Genomic DNA, 15265 nt, shown 5'->3' on the forward strand with positions numbered 1-15265 from the left:
ATGGAATAAATAATTTTGACTTTGACTTTGACTTTGACTTTTAAATAGCTTGTTACCGGTCAACACCGGGTCACTGGATCGACCAAGTCACTCACTGTAGCGGTTCTTTACTTCACTGTCTTTAGATTAACGCACAACCCATTAGTAGGCCTATATACTCTAGCAGTTAATATTTTTTAAATGAAATAAAACATATATTTGAAAATAAATACACAAATTAGTTTTTCACTGAACTTTACTAAAGAAACACAATTATTATGCATGTGCAACCATTTTATGCAGTGGATTTAAAGTCTTCCGTTGCTATGCTCGGATATAACAAAGATTTCATCGTATGTTAAAACCATGCTATTTTGGCTCAATTCAACTCGTGTCCCGTAATGAAAGTAGCGTGGGCTGCAATGATTTAGAAAAGGCTAATTTCGTAAAATTGTTTAGACTTTTACATGTTTGTCCCCCAGTAAAATATACACAATGATTATAGCAAAGTTATTCTTTGCGAAACATGCCTTAGAGGACTGTGATGGGGCAAAGCAGCATTGTCTAACGAGTTCTCTGTCAATTGGGTAATTGACACAAGAGAAAACAACACAAGATTGATTTTCTTAACTGTTAATCTGTTGTAGTTACACATTAATAAAGATTCTATGTTTGGAGTAAGATTTTTTCCTTAAAACCGATGCGACAACTATACTACTTTTTATACTAGAGGACAGGAACTACAAATGCTTTTATATGTGATTTCTAAAAGTTATAAGCATTTTAATGGCGGGAAGTTTAAAATACGAGAGAAAATGTGTGCATTAGATGTAGGAATGTAGATTTATAATTTACTCACCAAAAACTTTCAATGACAAGGTGTTGTGTCGTCCCTGGATTTAAAACTCTGCCGATGACCATCAGGACGCAAATGTCTGGAACACGGAATGGTTCGTATTGTAAAACTCAAAACAACCCAATTGTACAACAATCACGATAAATATTTTACCTACGACCGTTTTTTAAAGTAGCCATTTCAGTCCAGTTCTTAGAATTGAAAAGTTTCACTTTACAGCTGTTTACTTTCATATCCGCATAGTTTCATTTCATATCCGCATAGTTTTCTCATATCCACACAGGTAACGGACCAATGAGGTTCAAGTATTGAGAGAAAAGAATTAAAATTGTAATGCTTCGAACGTCAACTAATCAGCTGATCAGCTGATCAGTTGACCAATTTAATTGTTGATCCGACTTGTTCATGTTGATACTCGCGTATTCTTAATTAAGTTGGTGGAAGTCCAAAAATAAATGAAATATTTGCCGAATTGTACCTGATACAATATTATTTATGGTAAGAATGCTGCTAGCAATGTAATATTTGACGAAGTTTAACAAACACGTAATTACAGGAAATCAGCTGATTATACAACAAGTCGTTGCATCACTTTCAGTGGCAATGACAATACACGAAAACATAACCTCTTTAAAAAGTTATCATTAGTGATTGTTAGTAATTAAATCCAGATTGATAGTAATTAAAAAACGGTCGTAGGTAAAGTAGTGTACGCAACTCGCGTTAATAGTCTTTACGACACTCGTAGAAGTTTTTAAGGCACTCGCCAAGGCTCGTGCCTTAAATTTTCTACTCGTGTCGTAAAGACTCACTTAACGCAATCGTTGCGTAAACTACTATTACCTATGATCGTTTTTATAGCCTTTTCAATTTAGTTATTAGAATTGAAAAGACCTACTTTACAGTATGGTTTACTTACTTTATAGTATTCTTTTGTTACTTTTCAGTACAAGTTTTGACCAATGAAGTTTAAGAATTGAGAGAAAAGCAGTTTTAGTATAATTGTAATATATTTCGAACAACAACTTATCAGCTGTTGAATTTGACTGAAATAAGTCGTTGCATTACAATCAGTGACAATCGGTCCCCAGGTACTAAGAATAAAAATAAGAAAGTTTATTGCCATTTACCAAGTTGTACATAGGAATAGGCATTGTCAAATTACATTGAATAAAATATTACTAAATATATTCATATCTATAGGTAACAAGAATTGAGAATTCTTAATTTACAGTATGAAAGATTCTGCTTTAATTTTATGTTTCATGAAGTCCTTAACTGAGTAGAATGGGTTTGCTACAAGCCAGTTATAAATTTTTGACTTAAAAAGAGGAAGAGAAAGGCTGTCTGCCTGAAGAGGCTCAGGCAGCTTATTAAAAAAAATCACACAGCTAAGTTTGGAAGTATTACCTGTGAATAAGGGCCTAAGGGTCATAAACGAAAAGAATCCTCTCTTAGTATTTATGAATGGTGATTATTAGTAATTAAAAAAGCTAGTAAGTAAAGTAGAGTACGCAACTCGCGTAATTAGCCTTTACGACACTCGTAGAAGTTTTAAAGCCACTTGCCCAAACTCGTACTTTAAACTTTCTACTCTTGTCAAAAAAAACTAACCCTACGCGATCGTTTTGTAAACTACAATATTAATATCAGCCGCAATAAAAGTCCTTTGCGGTACTTTAAGAGAAATTAATAAATAATTTTTGTTACAATTGTATTTCAAAATCTATAAACCACTTGTAATTGAAGATTGAAACTGAATACAGTTGAATACTCAATACACATCGGACCTACATTCAATGAAATTCTTTTTCAGTGGCAATCCGTTGAATGTTTTATTAATCAAAAATATAACCAACCGTATCAAACTATTGCCAGTTTTGTTATGCCTTGATTTGCATGGTGATAATTAAATATGAATATTTAATATGGTATTGAGTTTTATAATTAAGTTAAAGTAATAGCTGAATATCAACACTTTTTTTAAGATATACATTACTAAGATACATTTTTAACATGATTCAATGCTGAGAGTTAATAGAATGATTAACCACTGTATAACCACAGCATAGAATGGCACCATATTTGCTATCTTGCATTTGATGAAACAATTTAGATCTGAATACTAATGCAAGGATGTAGAAGGATTTGCATGTTGATACATTTACACCGCAGTTATGTCCAGAGCCGCATACAAAGTCAGGGAGATGACTTATGCAATATGCATATTAATTTATTAATATCCTTCTTCCATTGTTATATAAAAATCTAGATCTCCTTTAGAAAAAACTCTTTATTCAATAGTAGTCTGGACAAATTCGTGTCAATTGGCTTCTTGGATCCAATCTTTAATTAACAGTTTAAGAATTTTAAAACAGAAACATGCCACTAAAATTTAACTAGACACCTAACAGATGTTGTTTGTCTAGATCGATAACAAACCCAACTTTATAGTTCCCATCTCAATAGTTATTATAAAATAAATAATATCGGTTGTGTGAAAATGTATTTTATATTGAATAATCATTAATAAAGTTGAGTATTTACCAATGAATGTGCATGTTTTTGTTAAATTACTATGCAAAATTTTGGTTAAATATGGGTTATTTAAATATTTGGTTCATTTTTTAGTTATCAAAAGGTGTTTATTAGAAGTACGGAACTGTGAATAAATTGAAATAAATAAATGTGACTGTTCTAAATTATGTTTGTGGTTTTCGTTGTGGCGGTTATTTCAACGGTGTATGGGGAGGCCACCAGTTATAACTTGGGCTTATAAACGAAGCCTACATTTAAAAATGGAAACTTAACTCAAAATGAGTGTTAAAAATCAAGTACAAGCAAACCAGTGCGATAATCTTACACTGACGAGTTTACATGTAGTGATAATCTAGACGTTATTCATAGGAAATTACTTAACACTGTGAGACACGTTGGCCTGGTGATGTTTAATTAATTCTATGGGATAAGCACGAGGGGTTTACCTAGGGGGTTGTTGAAGCTATCCAATTAACTAGTTCACTTAACCTTCGTCACGTAACCAAGGTTAAAACAACGACTCATGATACAAGAGACACTATACAGCCCATATCACATGTTTATCAGCATAATACTTGGGTGGTTATTTGTATATGAGCAATTTAGTATTACATTTATTAGACATCACATGAGAAATCCCGCTTCGTTTATTTTATCTTAAATTATCTTATTTCATAATTTCTCAAACATTCGTACTGTCAAAGGTTGGTACACTATAAATTATTATGACATATTTTCATGCCTTTGCAGAATAGTGTTTAATAATGTTGGCGAACTAGCAAAAAGTTATATGTAATTTTACAGTAAAATTAACATAAATAGAGAGGAAGATTTAAATTGGTATAACACTTTACATACCCGGGAAGATATATTATGAAAACGCATTTATTTACACCTTATGAAGAAAGGGTTACTAACAATAAACAGTCTACTCAAAGCTAGGCGTGAATGGTTAAACTATTTAGTAAAAGCACAATCGAAATTACAACTGTGATGTCGAGGTTCACGAACTAAGATTTTGCAAAACTTTTAGCAACAAATATATTTGTATGGATTGAAAGTGGAGTATCAACGTAACATTCCACTTACTTCTATTTTATATGTTAATTTCTTCAAAACATACCTTTTGTACTCCACAATGTAGGTTTTTATGCGTCACTCACAGAAAATTAATCTGTAATCTCTGAAGTGTCAAGGGATTATCATCGTCTTATTTATTCAATATAACACAATTAGGCTGTAACTTAAAATTTTAACATAGAACCTTTGAACCTACAACGTTGCGAAAAGGTGCAACTAGATTTGTAAAAAGTAAAATCGTGGATATTCTTTAAAATATAAGTTATTACTTATTACGTGTTATAGTAAAATAATGGTGGCAGTATAATTGTATTTTTAATATGTTTGTTTTTTAGTTTTTTTTCTTTTCATTAATTGAGTATCCATTTTAAATATTGTCACACTGTTAAGATACGTACAAAGGTACGAACGGTAGTCAAAGAAAACATCTAGCATGGACTGCTTTCTTATACAAAAAGAGAAGTATCAAAGTAAGCAGAAAGGTATCAGTACTAATTAAATGTGTGTCATAGTTGTTATCAATATAAAATAAACATTTACTATGCTACTTTAAATCAAGATGTTCTAAAAGAGTATTACTTGCTACTGGCAGCTTCAGATGTGATCTACTTGAGGTAACATTATAAGTATTTTATTGCGACGGTAGATCCGATCTCTGATAACATTTTGTGGCGAAGATGAAAGGTCGACTATTGAATAACAAGGTTCAGCGATACTCAATGAGATAGTGCCGAGGACCCTTGAAAATATCTACCAACCACAACGCTTATTGAGAGCTTAACAACCCAAGTTGTTTTTATCTAATATTACACTCTTTATGTAAAGTTACTATATACCAATTTATAGTTACCAATATTTTTATTGCTGTACTGTATTAAAATTCATGTGACGGCGATTTTCATTGCAAGTTGTATCGTATATTGTAAGGTTAAAAATGCACATCACCTAGTTCTGTCCGAGAATCTTCTAGTGATAAACTAATAATATTACATTAATAATATGCTATGTAGCATATCACTGTTTTACTAATTAGTATTATTTTTATACTGCATTTATACCTGACTGGAATATAAAGGAATCCGAAAAGACTCTCATGAAATGCTAAAACGTTTTTTTAAATACAATATTTTCCGAAAGTCCTAGAAGTATTCGAGCAGGTGGAAGGAGGAAGAGGTATTTGGGAAGATTTATATGTTTTCGCCATTTTCCAGGGACGTGATCAGAAAGATTGGTCGATCGTATTCTGGATGAAAAGGAATATGCTGATTCGCAGTGACGCTGCGCGATTAAGTTCATTTAATGTGTTAAAAATGTTATTCATAACTAATACCTCTAATCGTATGAGAAGATTTTGGATGAACTATACTCGACTATCCTATACTCTAATACGAGCAATGTTTGTATGTATGTATGCTTGCTTGCTTGCTTGCTTGTACCAAGATCTCGAAAACGGCTCCGACGATTTTCTTCAAATATTGTAAATAGTTTATTTCTGGCCTAAAAACGAGTTTACTGCAGTTAGAACTGCCAACAAAAATCTAAATACGTAGAAAAATGAAACTGAAAATCACATTTTTTTAACATTAGTCTTAACATTATTTAATTTACATTTTAATTTAGACATTTTAACATTATGTCTTTTAACATGGGTTGCTAGGAAACCATGTTGGCTGAATTAAATAACAAGGAAAAAGTAAACAAAAGACTTGTAATTTGTCTATCCACAGTACACTAGCAAAACAAAATACAGTACAAAAGGAAAAACATCAGTTGTTCCTATTGAGCAAAGATTATACTGAAGATTACTAGATTCTATAGTCAAGGGTAGCAGTGTGGAGTGTGGGATCTGTTTATGACAATTAGATTACGGTATCTGCAATCCTTAAATGCTATGGAAAGGGAGGAAAACAGGTCCACGAAATAGGAAGTGGTGAAGGAAGTAGTAAAGGCGAGCAGTCTGGAGTGTGGGAACTGTTTATGACGATTAAATTAAGGTATCTGCAATCCTAAAATGTAATAGTAGAGAGGAAAACAGGTCCATGACGTAGGAAATGGGGAAGGAAGTTGTAAGGCTAGCAGTGCAGAGTGTGGGGACCGCCTGTGGCATTTATGTATATGCAATTCTAAAATAGTATAAAGAAGGAGAGCAAACAGGTCTACGACATAGGGAGTGGTGAAGGAAGTAGTAAGGGTGAGCAGTCCGGAGTGTGAAAACTGTCTATGACGTTTAGATCAAGTTATCTACAATCCTAAAATGCTATGGGAAGGGCGTAAAATCCTAAAAATCAGGTCCGCGACGTAGGAAGTGGTAAAGGAAGTAGTAAAGGCGAGCAGTCTGGAGTGTGAAAACTGTTCATGACGATAAGATTAAGGAATCTAGAATCCTAAAATGTTACGGGAATGGAGGGAAACAGGTCCGCGACGTAGGAAGTGGTAAAGGAAGTAGTAAAGGCGAGCAGTCTGGAGTGTGAAAACTGTTTATGACGATTAGATTATGGAATCTAGAATCCTAAAATGCTATGGGAATGGAGGGAAACAGGTCCGCGACGTAGGAAGTGATGAAGGAAGTAGTAAAGGCGAGCAGTCTGGAGTGTGAAAACTGTTTATGAGATTAAGGAATCTGCAATCCTAAAATGCTATGGGAAGGGAGGGAATCAGGTCCGCGACGTAGGAAGTGGTAAAGGAAGTAGTAAAGGCGAGCAGTCTGGAACGTGAAAACTGTTTATGACGATTAGATTAATGAATCTGCAATCCTAAAATGCTATGGGAATGGAGGGAAACAGGTCCGCGACGTAGGAAGTGATGTAGGAAGTAGTAAAGGCGAGCAGTCTGGAGTGTGAAAACTGTTTATGACGATTAGATTAAGGAATCTGCAATCCTAAAGTGCTATGGGAATGGAGGGAAACAGGTCCGCGACGTAGGAAGTGATGAAGGAAGTGGCAAAGGCGAGAAGTCTGGAGTGTGAAAACTGTTTATGACGATTAGATTAAGGAATCTGCAATCCTAAAATGCTATGGGAATGGAGGGAAACAGGTCCGCGACGTAGGAAATGGTAAAGGAAGTAGTAAAGGCGAGCAGTCTGGAGTGTGAAAACTATTTATGACGATTAGATTAAGGAATCTGCAATTCTAAAATGCTATGGTAAAGGGAGGGAAACAGATTCACGACGTAGGAAGTGGTGAAGGAAGTAGTAAAGGTGAGCAGTCCGGAGTGTGGGAACTGTTAATAACGATTAATCAAGTTATCTACAATCCTAAAATGCTATAGGAAGGGAGGAAAACATGTCCATGACGTAGGAAATGGTGTAGGAAGTAGTAATGCTAGCAATGCAGAGTGTGGGAACTGTCTGTGGCATTTATGTATCTGCAATTCTAGCAGTCCGGAGTGTGGGAAATGTTTATGACGATTAGATTAAGGTATCTACAATCCTAAAATGCTATGGGAATGGGGGGAAACAGGTCTGCGACATAGGAAGAGGTGAAGGAAGTAGTAAAGGCAAGCAGCCCGGAGTGTTGGAACTGTTAATGACGATTAGATTAGGGTATCTGCAATCCTAAAATGCCATTGGAAGGGAGAGAAATAGGTCCGCGACGTAGGAAGTGGTGAAGGAAGTAGTAAAGGTGAGCAGTCTGGGGTCTGGGAACTGTTTATGGGAATTACATTAAGGTATCTACAATCCTAAAATGCTACGAGAAGGGAGGAAAACATGTCCATGACGTAGGAAATGGTGTAGGAAGTAGTAATGCTAGCAATGCAGAGTGTGGGAACTGTCTGTGGCATTTATGTATCTGCAATTCTAAAATGGTAGAGGGAAGGAGGGCAAACAGGTCCACGACGTAGGGAGTGGTGAAGTAAGTAGTGAAGGTTAGCAGTTTGGAGATTGGGAGTCGATTAATGTATCTGCAATACTTTTCAGAGTAAACTAATAATTTCCCCCGAGCAAAGCTCGGTCCCCAGGTACTTAATATTTTATTAAAGTAAACTATTAAAATTATGGACAAGTCTACATCATAATTTACTATATAAAATTTGCCATTACTTCCCTTTGATTATTCGTTATTTGGTTATACTGCTGACTTCCCCCAAACATTGTGGGTAATAATGTACATTGCGATGTTAAGTTTTCAGTTGCCATTTTGTATTCACTGATCAGCCCTTTGTATTGAGATTTATAATGGTTCATTATAGTTCTCGTATCTCTATCACTTTCTTTACACTTTTCGGAATATGGTAAAGTATGATAGTGAATGACCAATTGCTGTATAAAAAGGACACTTACAGTATGGTAGAAAGACTTAGATCAGGAAGTGAGTTGGATTTTGATCAAGCAGTTCAATATTGCAAGGGTAGGAAATAGAGCCAGGTATAATCTGTGATATAAATGCAAGAGTAATTGTTGTTGTCATACTGCAGCATAATGGTACAACATAACGAAGAAAATAGTTCATCATACAAAACAGAAGAGTCACTTTACGCCCTAGTGATGAAACATATACTATTTAAAACCCAGAGAGACTCCAATTGCATTTATTATAACTAATCCAATGCAGCTTTTTAAACATGCATTAAAAATTAAAAACTAAGTTTGTCTTGGGTATTTCTTGACAATCTTTCTAAACTACTACCACTACGTCTTTTTAGTTTAAATGTTATCGTTGTAACAAATCCTTCTTAGGGTTGGATTAGGTTGGGTTACAGAGACATAACCTGAAAAATAAATTCTGGATTGTTACATTGGCCACAATTTATACATTGTGGTAGTCGTATATTGGAAAAGGTTCTACTTTTTCTTTGCAAAAACAGTAGACTACTTAGCCCTGCTACTTAATAATATATAACAATGTTTATGAGAAGTTTGGCGAATGTATTTTTGCTAACCTCACTACTATTTTAGTTCCAGAAAACGTCAGAAGGATACGATTCAAATGCAAGCATGTACTAAGAAAACATTTGTAAATTTTTAAATTTATACCCAGCATATTTTTATGGCCGAGATTATTGTTAACAGTTTAAGAGTAACTAATGTAAAACAACTTACTACAATGTTTATTAATGATTTGATGACAATAAATCAAACTCATTAGGTTCTAAAGACCATAGTCACTGTGGTTCCTCAGTTTGGAGGAGTTCTTGTCAGGCTTCGATTGTAATAGCCGGTAATCTTCTTACGAGATCAGAATAGACCAGTTTCTGTCAAACCTTCACTGATGGCTTAGCGTAACATTTTAAAAATAAAGAAAAAATAATAATGAGTGTGTGTTCCTAAATTTAAAATTTAAAAAACACCTTTCGTACTAGTAAAATGTACGTATATAAATTTAATTTAGATACATGTAATAATAATAAGTGAGTCCTCTTAGAAGGTGAGAATATAGAAAAGTCTAATTATATAAATTTATTAGTTAGATATGCAAGAATATCAACAATTTGGTTAACAATTTCTACTACAAACGGTAATTAAATTTCCGAAAAATTTTACTAAAACAAAAATATCTTCTGTAAATACATTTCTTAGCTAATTTTTTTTTACATTTTACCGATATTTAGGAATCCGATTTCTACCTTTTTCAATACAGAACAACGGACACCTTGTCATTGATATTTTCAATAATATTAATGTGCTATAAAACTTACTGAAAGCGTCATAATGGGTATATATAAAAATATAATAGCTAGAAGATTTTAACGATTGTAACTACTACATAAATTTAATATATCTTTTCTAGTAGTATTTTTGATTAACAAATTCATATACAAATTTAAGTTAGCTACAGTATTTAGTTATAATTAAGAAGATAAAAAGTTTAAAAATGTATATATTTCTTGTAAGAATAGTTTTAAGTAGTCCTACATTGTTTAAAGATAAAAACTTTATGATTTGAGGAGGTAAAATATCCACATAAAAATATTGTTTTGCAACGATATCACTTTTCTTTTTAATTGACTTATAAACTTTACTACTATATTTTTATGTTTGTATAATACATTAACATTTTTATCCAACAAAATGTAGCCAATGCGAGGCTTGGTCTGGCCAGGTGGTGTGACAGGCGATCCGCGGCGGTCCCTGGGAATCGATATTGCAATTCCTAGTCTTTTGTCTGGATAATCCCCGTAACCTGTGACGCGCTACGCTCGGCTGACGTTCAATTCTGTCTAATGGTAAATTGAATGCTGAATTTTAAGTCTTTGTCTAAATGGCCTTCTTAATTTTTTTTATATTTATATTATAGGGTTGTATTTTCTTACATTTTCCATCAACTAGTTTTATTTTTGTTACGCCGTTTTCATTAGTTTCTTTACAAAGTTTAACCACTAGTATCCATAGCCAGGGCCGACAATATTTAAAAATAGTGTATTAAATTCAAACCAAACAGTCAAACTCAATTCTATGAAACTACTATATGAATTGCAATGATATTTTGAATCACTCTTTTTACCAACAGTAGGAGGGTGTTAACTGTATATTTTTGTATATTTTTTTAGTATATTTTTCCAGAGATTTGGCCTGTGCTCTACTCACGGGTGTTATGGAAATACTCAAAATTCGAAGTTCCAATGTCCTCCTATCATTTACAATCAGCTTATTAGTCTATGTAGAAGCAAAAAAATAATTTTTAGAGTTACTTGTTGTACTACACCAAAACATTATAACTTCTTGGTTCATGTATTTATTTAAAGAGCACTTACAACCAAAACAAAACCAGTAATTAGTAGCTAGGTAAATTTTTGTATTTTGTTGTTTTGCCACCTATGTTCGGACCAATACACTCAACTTTAGCTGGGTACATTACAAACAAAATCAGCTGATTACTTAATGTTCACATTTGGTTTATAAAGTGACGATCTTGAACAGAGATTGACTGTAATGGACGAATTGTCAGTCAGGATGACACAATTTCTCTGAAGGTATTTGGTATTTACACAATTTCTGTGAAGGTATTTGGTATTTACACAATTTTCAATGGCAATAACTGTATTGTAAAACATTATTTTTCGTCATACTGCAGCAAAAACAGCCGTTTTTAATGCATGCGGTGCGGGTCTAAAGTAGAATTTTTACTCTCTAGGGAGTAAAAATCATTTTTAGTCTCTAGGGAGTAAAAATCAGCTATTGTAAACAGTTTTAAATTTCGATTGTTGCAATCTTATCGATCGAAATTATTTATCGATTGATTTATTAGGTAAGGCCTATTGTTGTCGATTGCTCGACATATCGATGGTATAGTAACACAATCGTAATAGACGAAATAATTTAATTACTTACCAAACAGCTGCTTAGAAAACAAGCTGGGAGTCGTTTTGAGAGGTTGTCTTTACATAAAAATTATTTCGTTTTCTAGATTTTTTTTCATTAATGGTACAATATGACGGATAATATCGTTCACCACACGGGCAAAAAATGACTTTTTAACCCTCATTTTTCGACCTCGGCTTCGCCTCTATCGTAAGACTTGACCTCGTGTCAAAAAGAGTAACTTTAGACCCTAGTGATGAAATGTACTGTTAATCTAGAAACTTCTCCTTTGTATGTGTTTTCGTTGCAGTTTAAAATTAGTTTTAAATATTTGCTTTTATAAGTATATTACACAGTTAACTTCTTTATAAAAAATTAGTTTAAACTTGCCAAATGTAATTATGAAACTTATTTGAAAGTTTCTGTTAAAAGAAAGTTGTTTTATGCCGTGTTAACGTTGGTTTAAATGGTTCGGTGCATCTTAGAGCGTCTAGAGGGCTTTATACTTAAATTGGCTCTTAAGAGCGCAACCATCCATGGATAGCTTTCAAAAAGCCCTTTGAGCTTGTACATATAGATGCAAATGAAGTTACCAAAGGATCATGGTTCCAAGAGTGTTGAAATGTTCTTTCCTATGGGACTCTGATTCTTTTTTGCTAAAAGCAATCTTTGTATGATCATGAATTTGGCCTTTGATAGGCCTATACATTTATTGAAGACATAATATACTAATACCATAAGCAAAACATCCTAATCCGAAAAATGAAGTTGGGATATCAATTGCTTAGAGTATGGATTCTATGACATACTATAACAATACTTTTATTACAGGTCACTAGAATTACCGTATTTATAAATAAGCAATACATTGCATCAATAACTAAATAAATTAATTAATTAATTGCCATCGTCAACCAGCCCCAAAAAGGTGTGATAAATGTTACGGTCATTTCAGCATCACTGTGCCTTCTACAGACAGTAGTTTTTTAACAAACACATCAAGTATGGGAATATCCGTTACTCAAGAGGCCTGTTTTTAAACCCATTTGTATCATGTATGTGCTCCACGTGACATTTATATGTGTTTAGTGTTTTAATGACGCCTTAATGGCTGAACTCAAATGTCTGATGATGGCACAGTGATGTTAAACGGCAGTGACATTTGTTACACCTTTATGGAGCTGGTTGACGAAGAGATTTTAATTTGATGTAGTTACAGGAACAGCTCAGAAGATAGTAAAAATATGAATATTAGTTGCAAACCACAATTTTACCACTTGTAATTATGATCCAACATCCGAATAACTAGAATATATTTAACAGCTGTTGCTAGCCACCATTCAAAATTTGTTAGGTATAGATTCTATTTTTAGTGGATTATGTTTGTACCTAATTTGTTAGTAAAATATATAAATATCCACATATTTATATATATCCTTTTACGAAAACAGTATTTATACTATAGCGTCCAGCTACAGTATTTAGCTATAGAATTTATTATATTTTTACTGTAGTAAAATCAAAATACATTAAGTCGTAAAACAAAAAAAAATTGAAGAGTTTTCTGTTTATAAAAGTTACTTGATTATTAGTTAAATCATTACATTCATAACAGTCATTACAGTCATAAGCATGTACGCATGCATTATTAAACAAAGTACAGATACCAAACAAAAAAGAAAAGATGTTTTGTAACACAGGTGCGCAATATAACTTCTATCAAGAGTTTCAATGGACAAGTGGTTGGACGTAATAAACCAATATGTTATTACTCAATATGTATACCCTAATATTAGGTAGTAATGTTTTGACACATAAGAATTATCCTGTAAAATATCGCTTTACGGACAGATTCTATGATTAGAAGTTGGTCATATAAATTCTACCTCAAGCTTACTGTCAACTTGTTGGAGAGTTGGACCATTCAATCACCTAGGTCGATTAATCTTAGTTCAATTAATGCTGCAATCATGAGCATGTCACTTAGTAGATCCAATCAAATCTACGAAAATTTCATTACTGACCAGTAGATTATATTATGTAATTTCCGACTCAAATGGCCTTTATTAGTGTGAACCTCCAACTCTTTTAAAGAAAAATTAGTTCATTCTAAAATTAGTTTTGACTTGTTGTGGATAGAGCCTGTCCTTACCGTTCTGATAACTGGCACATTAGCAACACAAACACCACAGAATGTTTTCTAAATAATTCCTAAGTCAGCTATTTCCATGCCCATGATTAAACTGGAAAATATAGGTTAAAATGCTGCGTAACAAAATTCAAGCAAATTAATTTAGGGGTTGGTGTTAACCACTGCTCATTGCTTAAAGTTCCTGTGGGAAATACGTCTGTTGTATCTGGTTTAGTCGGTAAAGGTTTTTGCGTTGGCAGCGTACTTCTCTTTTTAATTCTCTCTAGTGAGAATGTATTTAGTGAGAATGTAATTTAGTGAGAATGTATTTATTATTAATAAATTAAACATGTTTATTATGTGTTTTCGTAGCAAAATTTAATGACTGACATATGATAACTTTATCTCAAAAACAGCAAACCGTAAGAACTCATGGGTTAAGCATTGAGGTTCCATTTAAGCTCTAGATGTGCTATAAGAGGCGTATTCAAGAAATTCCATCAGTCCTGTGTCATAATGGCCTTCAATGTCCCCATGTTATCCTTAAGGAGAAAAAGTTTCTTTACATTTGAACAAATAAATACTTTTAAATTTCATTATAGATTATATCCCCCGGATTGTCAAAAATATTTAAAAAAGGTTCAAATACCTGCTATTGAACCACCTGATGATGACTCCACATAGGAGTCGAAACTAGCTGCGACTGAAATTTAATGGATTGCTTAATAACAGGTATTTGAACTTTTTAAATTTTAAATTTCGACTAATATTTGAAACTGCAGAAAATAAAATAAAGTTAGATGTATCCCAGCATACGGGTTGCGAACGAAGGCCAGCCTAAGCGTATTTTGAACTAAGTTTTACAAAGACATAAACTTTGATTGACTTTTCGTTCTCTCTTACGAAAATAAACTTGATATCAAGGAATTGGAAAAGGCGCTCTTGGAAAGTATGAGTCAATCAAAAGTTTTATCTACCTAGGGAATCCAGGTTTTCATTCATATGTCGTTTCATTTTATCATTAACATTTTACCAATATTGTTGATTTTTGTTGTTGTTGGGTTCAACGAGCAATATAGTATCCATCCCAAAACTCTACCTTTGTGTAAATGTTAGCAATTAGATACAATAATTTTAAATCATTCAAAATTATCCATCTCAGTTCAGTAAAACTACAAACGGACTAATCTTGAACCGACTATAGTGATTTTTTTATGATTCATCGTGTGAATGTCTCTTGTAAATATGTTAGTCTGTAACTATTTATTTTTCTTGTTCATGCATGTATTATTTTGCATTTATTATTATATTATTTTACCTAAACTGTGCCTTCGTGGTTAGTTTATCTACTATATATTACAACAATACACGACCTTTTATCCATCCAGTCTAATAATATTTACAAGCGTTGAGTGTTACAACTGTGCAGTTACCACTGCTGCGG

At 33.2% G+C, this 15265-nt stretch overlaps 1 protein-coding gene across 1 annotated transcript in view; it reads right to left on the reverse strand.

Annotated features, from left to right (window-relative positions):
* Positions 1-15265, reverse strand: part of LOC128984747 (cGMP-specific 3',5'-cyclic phosphodiesterase) — a 266127-nt gene that overhangs the window by 117316 nt on the left and 133546 nt on the right. The window contains exon 3 of the mRNA XM_054404093.1: positions 839-914. The gene's annotated coding sequence lies outside the window, so the exon portion shown is untranslated. The remainder of the gene's footprint in view (positions 1-838; positions 915-15265) is intronic.

Source organism: Macrosteles quadrilineatus, unplaced genomic scaffold, assembly GCF_028750875.1.
Source record: "Macrosteles quadrilineatus isolate MER2022 unplaced genomic scaffold, UCM_ALF_1.0 Scaffold_2__2_contigs__length_208266976, whole genome shotgun sequence".
In the NCBI taxonomy this organism is placed as follows: Eukaryota; Metazoa; Arthropoda; class Insecta; order Hemiptera; family Cicadellidae; genus Macrosteles; species Macrosteles quadrilineatus.